Source organism: Pristiophorus japonicus, chromosome 3 (assembly GCF_044704955.1).
Source record: "Pristiophorus japonicus isolate sPriJap1 chromosome 3, sPriJap1.hap1, whole genome shotgun sequence".
NCBI lineage: Eukaryota > Metazoa > Chordata > Chondrichthyes > Pristiophoridae > Pristiophorus > Pristiophorus japonicus.
In genome coordinates, this window is record NC_091979.1 from 29,513,175 (window position 1) to 29,531,405 (window position 18,231).

At 45.1% G+C, this 18,231-nt stretch overlaps 1 protein-coding gene across 1 annotated transcript in view; it reads left to right on the forward strand.

The window, feature by feature from the left end:
* The window catches only part of LOC139253699 (contactin-associated protein-like 5), a 1,150,822-nt gene that overhangs the window by 982,256 nt on the left and 150,335 nt on the right, over positions 1-18,231 (forward strand). The gene's annotated exons all lie outside the window — the stretch shown is intronic.

Below are 18,231 nucleotides of genomic sequence, written 5' to 3' on the forward strand. Positions count from 1 at the left end.
AAGTCGGCCACCAAAAGAAATAAAATGGTGGCCGCGGCAGTGGGCTTCTGTCTTTAATGGCCGCCGCGCAGCCAGGGCTCACAGAGAGAATACAAGGTGCACCGACAGAGACCGCTGCCGAGGGCACCGCTCGGCGGGCATTAGATTGTTCAGCGTGAATTTCGGCAGAGGTGGTGGTCCCGGCGATGACGCACTCACGGCCGCTCGGCAGTGGCGGGGCCAATGTGGGGACCGCCAGAAAAAAACCCCTGCTGAATTTGGCTGGCGGCGGCCATTGGATTCCGCCACCACATTCCGGCGGTAACGGGCCTTATCGGGACCCAGAACTTCGGCCCCGTTTTTTTCAGTTTCTCGTCTCTTGAGTTCTTGCTCAACTTTCTCCTTGAGTGCGTATGCTACGGGACGTGGCTTGCAGTAAGAAACGTTTCAAGGACACCATCAAAGCCTCCTTGATAAAATGCAACATCCCCACTGACACCTGGGAGCCCCTGGCCAAAGACCACCCTAAGTGGAGGAAGAGCATCCGGGAGGGCGCTGAGCACCTCGAGTCTTGTCGCCGAGAGCATGCAGAAACCAAGCACAGACAGCGGAAGGAGCATGCGGCAAACCAGACACCCCACCCACCCTTTCCTTCAACGACTGTCTGTCCCACCTGTGACAGAGACTGTAATTCCCATATTGGATTGTTCAGTCACCTAAGAACTCATTTTTTGAGTGGAAGCAAGTCTTCCTCGATTTTGAGGGACTGCCTATAATGATGATGTATCCTGACACTCGCTTTGAAGCCTTGGATCGGACTGCCTGTTTCGCGGAACAACTTTACATACTGTTTAATGACATTATCCTTCGATGCAAATCTCGTCTTAAGATGAAAAATCTTATTCCAATCCAGCTTCAGTGATCCCAACCAATTTCTACCTATCAAGGCAGGCTTGTCTCCTGATACTACCAAGAGAGGCAAGCTCTGAAACTGATCCTTGTATTTCACTGGTATGGTGATACGTCCGACCACAAGGATTCGCTCTCCTGAGTACCTTGCAGCTCTGTCTTCGATTTCTCCATCGAAAAATTGCTCAACTTGTCAAGGTATAGCGATTCCGCTACTACGCTCACGGATGCACCAGTGTCGATTTGCATGGGTGTCCTGGTTCCTGCAATGCCTACTTATAAGGACATAAGAACATAAGAATTAGGAACAGGAGTAGGCCATCTAGCCCCTCAAGCCTGCTCCGCCATTCAATAATATCATGGCTGATCTGGTCGTGGACTCAGCTCCACTTAACTGCCCTCTCCCCGTAACCCTTAATTCCCTTATTGGTTAAAAATCTATCTATCTGTGACTTGAATACATTCAATGAGCTAGCCTCAACAGCTTCCTTGGGCAGAGAATTCCACAGATTCACAACCCTCTGGGAGAAGAAATTCTTTCTCAACTCGGTTTTAAATTGGCTCCTCCGTATTTTGAGACTGTGCCCCCTAGTTCTAGTCTCCCCGACCAGTGGAAACAACCTCTCTGCCTCTATCTTGTCGATCCCTTTCATGATTTTAAATGTTTCTATAAGATCACCCCTCATCCTTCTGAACTCCAAGGAGTAAAGACCCAGTCTACTCAATCTATCATCATAAGGTAACCCCCTCATTTCTCGAATCAGCCGAGTGAATCGTCTCTGTACCCCTTCCAAAGCTAGTATATCCTTTCTTAAGTAAGGTGACCAAAACTGCACGCAGTACTCCAGGTGCGGCCTTACCAATACCTTATATAGTTGCAGCAACACCTCCCTGCTTTTGTACTCCATCCCTTTCGCAATGAAGGCCAACATTCCATTTGCCTTCCTGATTACCTGCTGCACCTGTAAACTAACCTTTTGGGATTCATGCACAAGGACCCCCAGGTCCCACTGCACCACAGCATGTTGTAATTTCTCCCCATTCAAATAATATTCCCTTTTACTGTTTTTTTTCCCAAGGTGGATGACCTCATACTTTCCGACATTGTATTCCATCTGCCAAACCTTAGCCCATTCGCTTAACCTATCCAAATCTCCTTGCAGCCACTCTGAGTCCTCTACACAACCCGCTTTCCCACTAATCTTAGTGTCATCTGCAAATTTTGTTGCACTACACTCTGCCCCCTCTTCTAGGTCATCTATGTATATTGTAAACAGTTGTGCTCCCAGCACTGATCCCTGTGGCACACCACTAACCACTGATTTCCAACCGGAAAAGGACCCATTTATCCCGACTCTCTGCTTTCTGTTCGCCAGCCAATTCTCTATCCATGCTAATACATTTCCTCTGACTCCGCGTACCTTTATCTTCTGCAGTAACCTTTTGTGTGGCACCTTATCGAATGCCTTTTGGAAATCTAAATACACCACATCCATCGGTACACCTCTATCCACCATGCTCGTTATATCCTCAAAGAATTCCAGTAAGTTAGTTAAACATGATTTCCCCTTCATGAATCCATGCTGCGACTGCTTGATTGCACTATTCCTATCCAGATGTCCCGCTATTTCTTCCTTAATGATAGTTTCAAGCATTTTCCCCACTACAGATGTTAAACTAACCGGCCTATAGTTACCTGCCTTTTGCCTGCCCCCTTTTTTAATCAGAGGCGTTACATTAGCTGCTCTCCAATCCGCTGGTACCTCCCCAGAGTCCAGAGAATTTTGGTAGATTATAACAAATGCATCTGCTATAAATTCCGCCATCTCTTTTAATACCCTGGGATGCATTTCATCAGGACCAGGGGACTTGTCTACCTTCAGTCCCATTAGTCTGTCCAGCACTACCTCCCTAGTGATAGTGATCATCTCAAGGTCCTCCCTTCCCACAGTCCAATGACCAGCAATTTTTGGCATGGTTTTTGTGTCTTCCACTGTGAAGACGGAAGCAAAATAATTGTTTAAGGTCTCAGCCATCTTCACATTTCCCATTATTAAATCCCCCTTTTCATCTTCTAAGGGACCAACATTTACTTTAGTCACTCTTTTCCGTTTTATATATCTGTAAAAGCTTTTACTATCTGTTTTTATGTTTTGCGCAAGTTTGCCTTCGTAATCTATCTTCCGTTTCTTTATTGCTTTTTTAGTCATTCTTTGCTGTTGCTTAAAATTTTCCCAATCCTCTAGTTTCCCACTAACCTTGGCCACCTTATACGCATTGGGCTTTGTTTTGATACTTTCCTTTATTTCCTTGGTTATCCACGGCTGGTTATCTCTTCTCTTGCCGCCCTTCTTTTTCACTGGAATATATTTTTGTTGCGCATTATGAAAGAGCTCCTTAAAAGTCCTCCACTGTTCCTCAATTGTGCCACCGTTTAGTCCTTGTTTCCAGTCTACTTTAGCCAACTTTGCCCTCATCCCACTGTAGTCCCCTTTGTTTAAGCATAGTACGCTCGTTTCTGACACAACTTCCTCATCCTCAAACTGTATTAACAAATTCAACCATATTGTGATCACTCATTCTGAGAGGATCTTTTACGAGGAGATCATTTATTTTTCCTGTCTCATTACACAGGACCAGATCCAAAATGGCTTGCTCCCTTGTAGGCTCTGTTACATACTGTTCTAAGAAACAATCCCGTATGCATTCTATGAATTCCTCCTCCAGGCTACTCCCTGCGATTTGATTTGACCAATCGATATGTAGGTTAAAATCCCCCATAACTACTGCCGTTCCTTTTTCACATGCCTCCATTACTGCCTTGATTATTGCCCGCCCCACCATGAAGTTATTATTTGGGGGCCTATAAACTACGCCGACCAGTGACTTTTTCCCCTTACTATCTCTAATCTCCACCCACAATGATTCAACATTTTGTTCATTGGAGCCAATATCATCCCTCACAACTGCCCTGATATCATCCTTTATTAACAGAGCTACCCCACCTCCTTTCCCTTCTTGCCGATCTTTCTGAATCGTCAGATACCCCTGTATGTTTAATTCCCAGTCTTGGCCACCTTGCAACCACGTTTCTGTAATGGCCACCAAATCATACCCATTTGTAATGATTTGTGCCGTCAACTCATTTACTTTATTTCTAATGCTGCGTGCATTTAGGTAGAGTGTTTTCATCCTAGTTTTTAAACCATGATTTTTAGTTTTGACCCCTCCTGCAGCCCTTTTATATTCAGTGGCTCTTTTTGTTTCTTGCCTTTGGTTTCTCTGCCCTCCACTTTTACTCATCTCTTTTCTGTCTTTTGTTTTTGTCTCCTTTTTGTTTCCCTCTGTCTCCCTGTATTGGTTCCCATCCCCCTGCCATATTAGTTTAACTCCTCACCAACAGCACTAGCAAACACTCCCTCTAGGACATTGGTTCCGTTCCTGCCCAAGTGCAGACCGTCCGGTTTGTACTGGTCCCACCTCCCCCAGAACCTGTTCCAATGCCCCACGAATTTGAATCCCTCCCTGCTGCTCCACTGCTCAAGCCACGTATTCATCTGTGCTATCCTGCGATTCCTACTCTGACTAGCACGTGGCACTGGTAGCAATCCCGAGATTACTACTTTTGAGGTCCTACTTTTTAATTTAACTCCTAGCTCCTTATATTCGTCTCGTAGGACCTTATCCATTTTTTTACCTATGTCGTTGGTACCAATGTGCACCACGACAACTGGCTGTTCTCCCTCCCTTTTCAGAATGTCCTGCACTCGCTCGGAGACATCCTTGACCCTTGCACCAGGGAGGCAACATACCATCCTGGAGTCTCGATTGCGGCCGCAGAAACGCCTATCTATTCCCCTTATGATTGAATCTCCGATCACTATCGCTCTCCCACTCTTTTTTAAGCCCTTCTGTACAACAGAGCCGGCCACGGTGCCATGAACCTGGCTGCTGTTGCTCTCCTCTAATGAGTCATCTCCCTCAACAGCACTCAAAACAGTGTATCTGTTTTGCAGGGGATGACCAGATGGGACCCCTGCACTACCTTCTTTGTACTACTCTGCCTGCTGGTCTTCCATTCCCTAGCTGGCTGTGGATCCTTCTCATGCGGTAAGACCAACTCACTACGCGTGCCACTTATGTCATTCTCAGCATCGTGGATGCTCCAGAGTGAATCCACCCTCAGCTCCAATTCCACAACGCGGTCCATCAGGAGATGGAGGCGGATACACTTCTTACACACGTAGTCGTCAGGGACACCGGAAGCGTCCCTGAGTTCCCACATGGCACAGGAGGAGCATATCACGTGACCGAGCTCTCCTGCCATGCCTTAACCCTTAGATACCCTTAAATTGGTAATAACAATGTTACAGTTTACTTACTGATATAAAAATAAAAAGAAAAGCTACTCACCAATCACCAGCCAATCACTTATCCCATTGGCTGTGACATCACCTTTTGATTCCTTTCTACTTCTTTTTTGCTTTCTCTCCCGCTGTAGCTGCACCGGTCGCCTTTTATAGGCCGCTCCGACGCTGCTCCCGCCTCTCACCAACTGCCGCTGACTCTCGAGCTCCCGCTGGGCCTTTTATAGGATGATGACACTTTGCGAATCGCTGTTAGATACCCTCATGCTCCTGATGACATGTATCTCCAGTTCTTCCTCATCCTGTTGCTTCTCTTTTATGCTATGTAGTCTCTGGCGATTTCTACTTATAGCTTTGAAAGTCGGTTTACTCTTCAGTTGGCACACCTTCGCAAGATGCCCAGTTTTCTTGCAGAAGAAACACTCTGCCTTCACATATGGACAGCTTTGAGCAATGTGTTGTCCCAGGCACCGATAGCAGGACTTCAATGCACAGTTACCGTGGCCAGTTACTGACGCCTTGGGCCCAACTGCCTTTTACTTCTAAGCTGCAGGCGATTCACCTCGGTCGTCTGACGACTCGAAATGGTACGAAATTCTCGGGAATATTGGTCGACCATATCCGTTGACATAGCTGTTTGACATGTTAAATCAAAAGTCAAGTTAGAGTCGTCAACAACTTTCGTCTGAATGCTTCATTTTTCATCCCACAAACAATGCGGTCACGCAATGCTCGGTCCTGAAACTTTCCGAAATGAGGGTGAATGGATAGCTTTTTTAAAGCTACAATGTGCTCAATGAATTGATTTCGTATTCCAAAACGATAACTTTCAGCAATTTTCAGGGACTCAGGACTGTAGTGCTGTTTCTCTGTCAGGACTGTGGTGTTGTTTCTCCTTCGGCTTGACCGGAACAGCAAATTTCTCAGGGGTTCATATACCTCGGGGCCTGCTTCAGTCAGGAAAATAGCCCGTTTGCTTTCCAACACCACCCGGTTATGGTTTTTATCATCGGGGACTTCGGCGATACTGTTTGTGGTGAAAATCTTTTCTAGTCACTCCACATGTGCTCCAAAAGTCTCTCGGTCGCGATAGAACCCAAGCGCACTATTATTCCCATAGGCGCGGCAATCTGGACTCTCCACTTCAGCCAAATGTGCTTGTAATTTTTCTTTGATTTTTAGCTGTTCTGCAAAACAAAGAATCTCTCAAAGTTGCTCTGTTGGTTGGTTGGATCATCCATCAACAAAAATTTCAGCTAGGGAATCCGATTATCCTATCCCACGTCGCTAATGTAATATCTTCTTGACGACACCATAAACACACAGATGTCTCGACTGAAAACTTGTCAGGTGACCTGGTCACATGATGCTTTTATTGTATTTACATGAGCAGTTGCATTGCCACAGTAATCCACTAGGTGGTGCTCTATATTACACTCATGTCGCCACAGGTTCTTTTGCCAAGCTTCTTAAATCTGTGCCCTCCCTTTATTAATTTGTACCCTCACAGGGTGTTCCGTCTCCATTTTGGCGAGGTCCCAACATCGGCCAAAAGCTGAAATTGTGAAGCCAAGTTGGCCACAAGTCTAACGTCGATAGGGGCTGATGCTGCCAGGTTGCAGAGCTGTGCAGAGAAAGGACAATCCCAAGCGATGTCCCAGGAGAGCAGGCTGTGTTTTCTTTTTCTTCCTTTCTCTGCGCGAAGCTGTTAGAGTGAAACGCTAAGCTATTAGTTCAGCTCTGAATATCAAACCCATTTACTGGGAGCACTTTCACAGAGCCCGCCTCAGACAGAAAGACAAATTCCTTCGAGTGTCAGTGCAGAAAAAAAAAATAACTACTTGCCGTTTCCATCTTTGAACGGTAGTTATACCATACCGTAATATTCAGCACATCACCTGGGGACATATTTCATATGCAAATACTTCATGGCATTCACATCAGCTGTGCACACTTTTTCATCTTAACAGCTCTCTGCGATCTTTACGTTTCTCGCAAAACAGCATTAGAAATTAGAAGTGGTAATCGATATTAGGCTTTTTTCATTTTGAGGCTTATAAATTATGTAAATACGATACTCAAGTCTTACAATTTAAGTGAATGATTAAGCACCCAAATGGTCCAAAGGAAACTATAATGTGCAGCAGAGAAACCGTTCGCACAGCGTGTTGGCAACAAACTCAGCATAAATCTCACGCACTTTATTAATATGCTTTATTTTAATGGCTCATATATTTGATGTGTTTTAGTTCCATTTGAAATCTAGCAGTTATATATTGGCTGTGCTGAATGACTGGCCTTAGGAGACAGGCCTGTGAAGGACACCCCATGGTTAACTGGCATATAACTGTCTGAGGTAATTGGAAAAAAATGCAATATTTAAGTTGGATGTCAGCTGTAACTGCTTGCAGGAAGTTTGAAAGAACGTTCGATTTAATTGGGAAATTTTCAGACAGAAATGATATATTCAGCTTCAATACTGTAAAGATGCTAAATCACAAAAATGTAAACATCTAAGGAGGCTATTTTGGCCCATCGTGTCTGTGCCAGTTGTAGTTGCTTATCAGAGCTACCTACAGTAATCTTATTTCCTATTCTCACCTGTATTTTTAAAATATTTTTGCTTTTTTTAAGAAAGACTTGCATTTTACACAGCACCTTTCCCAACCTCAGGCCAGAGTGATTTACCATCAGCGAATTACTTTTGAACTGTAGTCACTGTTGTAATGCAGGAAACATGGCAGCCAATATACCCACAGAAAGCTCCAACAAACAGCAATGTGATAATGACCAGAATCTGTTGCAGTTATGTCGATTGAAGGATAAATGTCGGCCAGGACACCGGGGATAACTTTGAAATAATGCCATAGCATCTTTTACATAAACCTGAGAAAGCAGGCAGGATTAACGTTTAATGTCGCATCTGAAAGACGGCACCTCCAACAATGCAGCATTCCCTCAGTATTGCGCTGGGGTGGCAGCCTGGATTTTTGTGCTCAAGTCTCTGGAGTGGGGCTATGAACCCACGACCTTCTGACTTAGAGACAAGGGTGCTACCCACTGAGCCACAGCTGAAAATGTTGTGGTTGTTGGAGACCAATCATCTCAGCCCCAGGACATCGCTGCAGGAGTTCCTCAGGATAGTGCCCTAGGCCCAACCATCTTCAACTGCTTCATCAATGACTTTCCCTCCATCATAAGGTCAGAAGTGGGGATGTTCGCTGATGATTGCACAGTGTTCAGTTCCATTCGCAACTCCTCAGATAATGGAGCAGTCCATGTCCGCATGCAGCAAGACCTGGACAACATTCAGGCTTGGGCTAATAAGTGGCAAGTAACATTCCTGCCACACAAATGTGAGACAATACTATCTCTAACGATAGAAAGTCTAACCTTTGCCCCTTGAAATTCAATGGCATTATCATCGCTGAATCCCCCGCCATCAACATCCTGGGGGTCACATTGACCAGAAACTCAACTGGACCAGCCACATAAATAGTGTGGCTACAATAGTAGGTCAGAGGCTGGGTATTTTGCAGTGAGTGTCTCACCTCCTGACTCCCCAAAGCCTTTCCACCATCTACAAGACACAAGTCAGGAGTGTGATGGAATACTCGCCACTTGCCTGGATGAGTGCAGCTCCAACAACACTCAAGAAGCTCGACACCATCCAGAACAAAGCAGCCCACTTGATTGGCACCCCATCCACCACCTTCAACATTCACTCCCTCCACCACCGGCGCACCGTGGCTGCAGTGTGTACCATCTACAGGATGCATTGCAGCAGCTTGCCAAGGCTTCTTTGACAGCACCTCCCAAACCTACAACCTCTACCACCTAGTTGTTATAGTATGTGAGATGTTAGCAGGTTTAGATAGTGTGTGAGATGTCAACAGGTTCATGCAGTGTGTGAGAATGTTTAACAGGTTTATGTGGTGCGTTAGAATGTTAGCAGGAATTTGTGAGAATTAACCCTTCTTACAAGATTGCCCACATTGAATGCGATATTTTGTGTTAAAATCTGGAGCTAGTTAATTAAGCGGAGGGAGAAAGCAAGTGTGTAAACAAAGCTGAACATTTTTCAAAGGTCGTCTGAGATTAAATGGAAATTAGAAGATGTCAAAAGAATATTAAGGAGAATAAAAAGAAGATTGAGAACAATTACAGTTCCTTAAAGATATGAGCAGTCAGTGTATGGGAGATAATGAGATATGTTTCTGAAGAGAGGAAAGAGTGAGGGATACGATGAGAACTTGCAGTAATATCGTGCCTTTAACATAGGAAAAAAATCTCAAACTGCTTCACAGAAGCGTTTTCAGACAAAAGCAGACATTGAGCCAAAGAAGAAATATTAGGTGAGGTGACTAAAAGCTTGTTCAATGAAGTATGTTTAAAGAAGGGTCTTAAAAGGAGGAGGGTGTGGAGGGGCGCTAAAGTTTAGGGAAGGAAGGCACTCGAGGGTTGAAGGCGTGGCCGCCAATTGTGGGGCGAGGGGAATGGAGGATGCACGAAAGGCCATAGTCAGCGGAAAGCAGATTTCTCAGCAAGTTGGAGGGTTGGAGGAGGTCAAAGAGACAGGGAGGGTCGAGGCCATGAAGAGATTTAGAGGAGAAGGAGGATAGGTGGGTGGATTGATCAAAGACAGCCGGGGGTGGGGGGAGGCAGATGCCTGTTGGGCGTAATGGCCTTTCCGTGCTGCGAAAGATTCTAATGCTGTCTAGGAAAGGAGACATTTTAATTCATTTTTACTACAGAAAATAGTGTTGTGCCCTTGAAGAAATAAAAGAGAATTTTCGGACAAAGCAGAAATAAATAATTAAACACTTACTTAAAAGACAAGAGTACTTGATCATCCATAAGGGATTAAGACCATAAATACATTTAAGGATACTTAAGAAAATGAGAGTAGGGAAACGGTGTCTGAAATGTGTTGCAGCTCATTAATATCGGAGTAGTGCTGGAAAATTGGAACATTTCTGGAAATGATTGTACTGTGCGCTTGACTTGTAAGGTTGAATGAATATTGAACTCTTATTAAAATGGAAAACGTTTGAGTTTGTTTAACAAGACCGAAGGCAATAATTTCAATTAAATGCAGGTTCATGAAAGGCAGGTCATGTCTAACAAGCTTGTTTGAATTCATTGAGGATAAGATGAAATTGATGGATGAGGTGGCTTGAAAGGGTAGATGCTGGGAGTTTTCCCCCCCCCCTGGCTGCGGAGTCTAGCACTTGGGGGCATGGTCTCCGAATAAAGGGTCGGCCATTTAGGGCTGAGTTGAAAAGAAATGTCTTCACTCATAGGATTCTGAACACTTGTTCCAGGGAATCTGTACAGCCAGCATACCGACTTTTCAATACATAAGAAATAGGAGCAGGAGTAGGCCATTCGGCCCCTCGAGCCTGCTCCGCCATTCAATAAGATCATGGCTGATCTGATCATGGACTCAGCTCCACTTCCTTGACCACTCCCAGTGACCCTTAACTCCCTTATCGTTCAAAAATCTATCTATCTGCACCTTAAATATATTGAATGACCTCACCAAAATGGGCGGTATTTTGAATGGCCCACACAGCCCCTTAAAGGGACCACGCAGGGCCAAACAAAATTAGAGGGAGCATAGAAAATAGGAGCAGTAGTAGGCCATTCGGCCCTTCGAGTCTGCACCACCATTCAATATAATCATGACTGATCTTCTATCTCAACACCATATTCCTGCTTTTGCCCCATACCCCTTAATGCCTTTTGGGTCTAGAAATCTATCTATCGCCTTCTTAAATATATTCAGTGACTTGGCCTCCACAGCCTTCTGTGGTAGAGAATTTCACAGGATCACCACCCTCTGAGTGAAAATATTTCTCCTCATCTCGCTCTTAAATTTCCGACCCCGTATCCTGAGACTGTGACCCCTTGTTCTAGACTTCCCAGCCAGGGGAAACATCCTCCCCGCATCCTGTCTGTCCAACCCCGTCAGAATTTGATATGTTTCAATGAGATCGCCTCTCATTCTTCTAAACTCTAGTGGATACAGTCCTTGATTGTGAATCTTTGGAATTCACTACCCCAGCGGGCTATGGATGCTCAGTCGCTGAGTATATTCAAGACAGAGATTGATAGATTTTTGGATACTAAGCATACCAGTTGTGGGGATGGGGGTTGAACGTGGAGTTGAGGTAGAAGATCAGCCACAGTCGTATTGAATGGCGAAGCATGCTCGAGGGGCCGTATGACCTCCTCCTGCTTCCTATTTCTTATGTCCTCATGTATCTTCAATGTTTAAAGATATGGGACAAGGTCACCCACAAGAGACATACGTCTGCAGTGAACATTGCTGGGATAAAGGAACACAAAGTAAATTGGATCATAAAGCAGTTTGATCGTCGCAAACAAGAAAGGCATAATTGGTAACATTTGTTACTGGACATGTGTGGGATGTCAGTTGCCTCTGTGTGTAAGTTACAATTCCCCAGTTGGCTCGACCCTTTCATTGGCTCGCTATCTCTACCTAATGACACAGCTGCGAAGCGCAGATTTGCTGTGTTGAAAATGATGGGCACAAACTATTGTTTTGTCGCTTGTATTGATGTGTCAGCACATGCTCTGGTATTTTAAACAGAGCCGAGTCCGAGCGCGCTCCTTTTATCTGTGCTAGTCCACATTTCCTGCAATCAGTGCGTGTAACTGGGCGATTTTCTGCAGTCTGTTCCTAACTGCAGCCTGCGACAGAAATAAAAAAAATACAGCAACACTACATCGTTGGAAGTTCCCATTTGTAACGGGAGGAAATTGGGTCTTTGGCTAGAGAAAGATCTCTAATCTGCAGGACTATTTTAAAACAGAGATTGTAAGATCACAAATCTGCTCACTTAGACCTTCTTCCATTCATCACTCAAGTGCACAGCAAGCCAGGCTACTTTGCGATGATTACTGAGACTCGCATTTGCAGCTTACTCGGATAGGTCCCAAATAACATTAATCAGGCAGGCCGAAAAACAAGAAATGAAGTAAGAAATGTCATTTATGTAGCGCCTTTTACGACCTCAGGATGTTCCAAAACAATTTACAGCCAATGAAGTACTGTCTGAAATGTAGGGCTCAATTTTCCACAATTATCTACACCGGTTTTTTGGCGTGCACCGTTTTTTTTGGTAGTAAATTAAAATCTCCAAGTTCCCCCAAAGTTTCTGCACCAGCATGATTCACTTAAGTACGATGTTTTTAGGCTATGGTTTTTTTGCATCAAAGGGACATAACCTGATGTCTGCGCCAGTTTTTGACCTTTAAGCAAGTTTGGTTATTTTTCCTCGGACGGCGTATGTGACCACTCCCAAAAAACCTTCTGGGAACTTAACAAAACTCAATGCACATTACAAAATCGGTGCAGAAAGACGCCATTATTTATAGCCGAAGTTTTGGAGTGAGTGAAGAAGGCAGAGAATATGCATTATAAATCTTAATTTTTTTCAAAGTCAGAAGGGAGAAATTGGAAGTGTAATGCAATTCTTGCATTTTTGATTTTTTTTAAAGTATCACCCCACCATCGAACCTCTCCTCACCGGGCTTGAGGGTCGGAGCGTCGGCTGGCAGAGTCACTCCCTCACCCAGACACAGGAGCTCGGGTCTCGGGCCTCAAAAGAAGCCCGGGGAGAGAGGGGGCGGTGGGGTTGGAAGCCAAGACCAGAGCCCCTGTGTCCGGGCGAGAGAGCGATTCTGCCGGCCGACGGCAGATCCTTACTATCCGCTATGTCCAAGCCCCTCAATAGTTTGTACACCTCAATGAGGTCCCCTCTCAACCTCCTCTGTTCCAATGATAACAAACCCAGCCTATTCAATATGTCCTCATAACTAAGATTCTCCATTCTAGGCAGCATCCTAGTAAATCTCCTCTGCACCCTCTCTAGTGCAATCACGTCCTTCTTATAATACGTGACCAGAACTGCATGTAGTACTCCAGCTATCGCCTAATCAAAATATTATACAATTTAAGCATAACCTCCCTGCTCTTATATTCTGTGCCTCGGCCAATAAAGGCAAGCATTCCGTATGCCTTCTTAACCACCTTATCCACCTGGCCTGCAACTTTCAGGGATCTGTGGACAAGCACCCCAACTCCCTTTGTTCATCTACACTACGAAGTGGCCTACCACTTAATGTGTATACCCTTTCCTTATTAGCCCTCCCAAAGTGCATCACCTCACACTTCTCTGAATGAAATTCCATTTGCCACTGCTCTGCCCACCAGACCAGTAGATTGATATCCTTCTGCAGCCCATGACTTTCCTCTTCATTATCAACCACACAGCCAATGTTAGTGTCGTCTGCAAACCTCTTAATCATACTCCCTATATTCAAATCTAAATCGTTGATATATACCACAAAAAGCAAGGGACCCAGTACTGAGCCCTGCAGAACCCCACTGGAAACATCCTTCCAGTCACAAAAACATCCATCAATCATTACCCTTTGCTTCCTACCTCCAAGCCAATTTTGGATCCAACTTGCCACTTTGCCCTGTATCCCATGGGCTTCATGACCAGTCTACCATGTGGAACCTTATCAAAAGCCTTGCTAAAGGCCATATATACTACATCGTACACACTACCCTCATCGACCCTCTTGGATACTCTCTCAAAAAATTATTCAGGTTAGTCAAACATGATCTTCCCTTAACAAATCCGTGCTGACTGTCCCTAATTAATCCTTACCTTTTCAAATGTAGATTTATCCTGTCTTTCAGGATTTTTTTCAATAATTTTCCCACCACTCAGGTTAGGCTGACAGGCCTGTAATTACTTGGCCTATCCCTTTCTCCCTTCTTAAACAAGGGTACTACATTAGCAGTCCTCCAATCCTCCGGCACCATGCTCAGATCCAAGGAGGACTAGAAAATGATGGTCAAGGCCTCTGCTATTTCCTCTTTTACTTCGCTCAACAGCCTGGGATGCATTTCATCCGGGCCTGGGGACTTATTTACTTTCAAAGCTGCTAAACCCCTTAATATTTCCTCTCTCACTAGATTCATTTCATCCAGAATATCACATTCCTCCTCGATAGCAGTATCTGCATTGCCCCTTTCCTTTGTGAAAACGGATGCAAAGTATTTGTTAAGAACCCTACCAACATCTTCCGCCTCCACACAAAGATTACCCTCATTGTCTCTAATAGGCCCTACCCTTTCTTTAGTTACTTTCTTACTCTTAATATATTTATAGAACATCTTAGAGTTTTCCTTAATTTTACTGCCAAGAATTTCTCGTGCTCTCTCTTAGTATTCCTAATATCCTTTTTAATTTTGCCTCTTAACTTTCTATATTCCTCTAAAGATTCTATAGTATTTAGCCGTTGGTATATGACATAAACGTTCCTTTTTTCTTAATCCTCCCCTGTAAGTCCCTTGACATTCAAGGGGCTCTCGAATTATTTTTCCCAACCTTTTTCTTTAAGGGCACAGGTTTAGCCTGAGCCTTCCGGATCTCCTCCTTGAATGCCTCCCACTGTTCTGACACTGATTTACCCACAAATAGCTGTTTCTAGTCCACTATGACTAAATCACTCCTTAACTTAGCAAAATTAGCTTTTCCCCAATTCGGAACTTATATTTAATGTAAATGATTCAATTATAATTTAAATATATTTTATTCAAAATGCTAACACTTGTTTGTACTTAACTTAACTTTAATAAAAATATTCTTGGATCAAACTTTAAACTATTCAGTTAAGATCACTTACAAACTTTTAAACTTGTAAATTTACATCAGTTACGAAAAAATTTTAATTTGAGAACAGTTACAAAAGTAACAACAATAAAAATAACAACAACAATAATAGTAGCAAACAAAGGCTCCACCCAAATCTCCTCCACGTTATTCCAAGACCGCCTGCTGCACTTGGTCTTGGTGACTTCACCCCTGCCCGCAGGCGGTGGCGCAGTTTTTCTCGGGATTGTACCAAGCTTATTCTTTCGAGCATCTCGGGTAATGTGCACTTCTTGTTGTGGGAGTGGTGGGGGGGGGGGGCGAGGGGGTGGGTGGGCAAGCGGTAATGTGGAAGGCTTGGCTTGGGCCTCTTCAGAGGCTGGTCTGAGGATTGGCGTGGGAGTGGCAATTGATTCCATCAATGGCTGCGGAGTTTGGATGTGTTTCCTTATTGCAGCAGCTAACGCCGACATTCCCTAACTCATGTGCCCGACAGCGTCTCAACCACCTCTGACATTCCCTCCCTCATGTTCACCGACAGTGTATCAGCTGCCTGCGACATTCCATCCCTATTGTGCCCGGACAGTGTTCCCATTTCACGTGAGAGTGTTGTTATTTCTCCCGACAGTCCTGATACCTCATCACCCACCCCACTGATGGTGTCCAGGAGTGATCGCGTAAGGTCAATGCTCTCCCCACTCATTGCCATCATCTGAACCACATCTGTTAGATCCTGCACCTCCTTCCCCTCCTCACCCTGGGCGTGGCTCACTGCATCCCACTGGGACCCGCAGCCTCGGAAGGTGAGGCCCTGGGTGTGCCTCGCTGCATCCCACTGGGACCTACAACCTTGTACGGTGGGGCCCTGAGTGTGCCTCGCTGCACTCCACTGGGACCTACAACCTTGTACGGTGGGGCCCTGGGTGTGCCTCACTGCACCCCACTGGAACCCGCAGCCTCGGACAGTGTGAAACCATGAAATGTCCCAACTCTTGCACCGCTCAGAAAAGGAGCTGACACCTCAGTGGGCGGCACCAACACCTTCTCCAGAGTGAGTACAAGAATGGAGGCTTCATCCTCCCCTTCCCCTCCCTCACCCTCACCCCATGCCCTTGGTCTGGAATTGGGATTGGAAACTGTTCTCCTCTTCAGGATCGTCTGCGTCTGAATCTTCATCTGCATCGGCTTCAGCCTCATCAGGGTTGGCCTCAAGTTCTGCAAAATATAACAGAACAGGCAAATGGTTAGCATTAGAGGAAGGGGCAGGGTGGCATGAGTAGGCACACACAGCGTAGGCAACAGGCTCATTTCAAGGACCACGATGAATGATAGCACATTGCATCAATCAAAGCGTAGCTGACGGAGACATCCCCATGAACCGAAGCATGGTTAGCCCGCGCAGCCCTTAACATTTAGCAAAGCCAGACTGTGGAATTTGCAGGACTTACCCTCTCGCTTGAGTGTAGGCCCAGCTTGTGCAGTGGTTGCTTTTTTGCAGGCAGGACGCATCAAAGCAGCGACCCTCTCTTCCAAGGGTGTCAGTGGGTGCAGATTTGCCGGGCCTCCTCCTGTTAGAGTTCTCTCTCTTTTGTTGTGGGCCAACTTCCTCTGCAAAGATGAAAATATAACTTTTTAAGAGAGGGTGTCTTTCTGCTGGGTGGGACATACAGATGGTCACATTTACAATTGCAGTTGCAATGAATAAATGAAAATATTACTTATACTAACTGCTTGACCAAGGTCCTGCCATTTCTTTTTGCACTGGCCTCCAGACCTCGGGGTGGTCATCATTGCACAATAATCTTTTGCAAGTTGGTTCCAGCGTTTTTTCATTTATTTTGGTGTAACTTTTATTTGACCTCTGCTGGTGTCCAGCTCATGCCATCTGGCCTCAATCACAGTAACCAGGGTCTCCACCTCGTCCTGTGAGAAATTCTTGGTCCTAGAGCCACATTGCATATTGCAGCTCCTATTTTTTTCCACTCAGAATAAAAGTTCTCATACACAACTGGCTCTTTAAAAATAGCTGAATGTTGACAGGGTGCTGTACTGGGCATGCATGCCCATAGCAATCACGTAGAAAACGTCTTTTTTTTTCGCGCATGCGCAGAAGGGGAGGCCTTTTTTTGGCGCAGACACTAGGCTCCACCCCCCAAAGCTAAAGGACAGGCTGTGCAACGCCACTTTCAAAAATTAGAATGGGGAAACTTTAACGTTTTTTTTTTGCGTAGTCGGGCTCCCAAAAAATGGGCGTAACTCTTCAAATACGCAAAAAAAACGGCATTGGGGAAAATTGAGCCCAGAGTCAGTGTTGTAATGTTGGAAAGGCAGCAGACAATTTGTACGCACCAAGCTCCCACAAACAACAATATGATAATGACCAAATAATCTGCTGTTGTGGTGTTGTTTGAAGAACAACTATTGGCCAGTTCACTGGGGATAGCTCTCCTGCTCTTCTTCAAAATGGCGCCACGGGATCTTTTACATTCTCATTCGAAAGACAGCACCTCCGACAGTGCAGCACTTCCTCAGCACTGCGAGTGCCACACCTCGATTTTTGTGCTCAAGTCTCTCGAGTGGAATGTGAACCCACAATCTTCTCACCTATAGAGCGAGAGTGCTACCAGTGAACCACTGCTGGGAGATATAGAGATACCATGCAGGCAGGAAGTTCAAACACCATCCTTGCTTCCATTTCTAATGTTACAGTCTTTACAAAGCTCGCTGAATTCATGGTTAAATGCACTGCCTGATCTAATACTGAGCAATTCAGATCTGGCAGGTCTCAGCTTCAGTTCCTGATCTTTAATGAGTTATATGGTCTCAGCTAGGGTAGCATTTAGAGCACTACGATTGGCTCCTGTGCCTTCACTTGAGGAATGGGAAAAAGTCAGCTAAGACTTTTTGCTTTGGTTTTTGATTTTTTTTCTTGGGACATAAATGACCCTGGCAATGGTCCATGTATTTCCCTTCAACATCAACAACAACAACAAAAACTTGCATCTCCCAAAGCACCTTTAATGTAGGAAAATGTGCCAAGGTGTTTCACAGGAGCGTCATCATACACAATTTGTCACTGAGCCTCATAAGGAGGAATTAGTACAGGTGACCAAAAGCTTGGTCAAAGTGGTAAGTTTTAAGGAGCATCTTAAAGGACGAGAGAGGGAGCGAGTCGTTGAGGTTTAGGGAGGGAATTTCAGAGCTCGGGGCCTTGGCAGCTGAAGGTACGGCCGCCAATGGTGGAGCGATTATAATTGGGCAAGCGCAATAGGCCAGAATTG